The 1,227-nt window shown below is 41.6% G+C and overlaps 1 protein-coding gene across 1 annotated transcript in view; it reads left to right on the top strand.

Moving 5' to 3' along the window:
- The window catches only part of DUSP29 (dual specificity phosphatase 29), a 64,080-nt gene that overhangs the window by 43,262 nt on the left and 19,591 nt on the right, over positions 1-1,227 (top strand). The gene's annotated exons all lie outside the window — the stretch shown is intronic.

Consider the following 1,227-nt stretch of genomic DNA (forward strand, 5'->3'; position numbering starts at 1 on the left):
TTATCAGATGTATGATTTGCAAGTATTTTCTCCCATTCTGTGTAATGTCTTTTCATTCTTTTGACAGTGTCCTTTGATGCAAAAAAGTTTAATTTTGATGAAGTTGTTTACCTATTTTTTTTCTATTATTGCTTGTACGTTTGGTGTCCTGTCTAAGAATCCACTGCCACATCCAAGACCGTGAAGCTTTTTCTCTACGTTTTCTTCGAAGAATTTTATAGTTTTAGCTCTCAGGTTTAGATCTTTGATCGATTTTGAGTTGATTTTTGTATACAGTGTAAGGGAAGGGTGTTGCATATGGATATCCAGTTTCCCCAGCACCATTTGTTAAACAGACTATCAGCATGCTGCCTTTTTAAAAAAATTAAGTACATTTTTTAATTGTGCTAAATATATAGGTAACAAAACATTTGCTATTTCAACTATCTCCACATGTACAGTTCAGTGACATTAAATGCGTTCATCATTTTGTTTAACCATCACCATTAACCATTCTGGAATTTTTTCATCACCATTAACAGAAGCTCAGTGTCCCCTCTTGTGTTGTGTCTTCCTTCCCCCCACCTTCTGTCACCCCTGATAACCACTAATAAACTTTGATTTCTACATACCTCCCTATCCTAGATATTTCATATAAGTGGGATCACTTGCCCTTTTGTGACTGACATTTCACTCAAGCATGCTGCCTTTTAATCTGGTCATGTTCTAAGGCCACCTACCTCAACACGATGTTACTCTTTGTTCCTGGAAATTCTTGCCCAGAAAGATAAAGCTGTGGCCCAGTAAATAACTTCAGGAACTTCCCAGAAATCAGTTAACCCACCGCGCGAGTTGATTCAGACTCATGGAAACCATGTAGGACAGAGTAGAACTGCCCCATAGGGTTTCCAAGACTGTAAATCTTTAGGAGAGCAGACTGCTACATCTTTCTTCCACCCTGGTTGGTGGGTTTCAACCGCTGACTTTTGAGTTAGCAGCTGAGCGCTTTAACTACTGCGTCACCAGGGCTCCTTGGAAATCAGTTGGCTCTCACTTACCCAGCAATGCTGTGAGCCCTGTGTCCGCTAATCCCACCAACGTCAGTTTTAAGAACTTTGTCCAAATCCCCGCACTGAAAGGCCATCCTTAAACCATTCATTTGAACTCCACCCCCAAACCCTGCAAACATCTGGGAGGGTTCCAGGAGCCGCTGCCCTATAGGCTCTCCGGTGGGCTGTCAGGGTGCGT

Source organism: Trichechus manatus, unplaced genomic scaffold, assembly GCF_000243295.1.
Source record: "Trichechus manatus latirostris isolate Lorelei unplaced genomic scaffold, TriManLat1.0 scaffold00106, whole genome shotgun sequence".
Taxonomy (NCBI): Eukaryota; Metazoa; Chordata; class Mammalia; order Sirenia; family Trichechidae; genus Trichechus; species Trichechus manatus.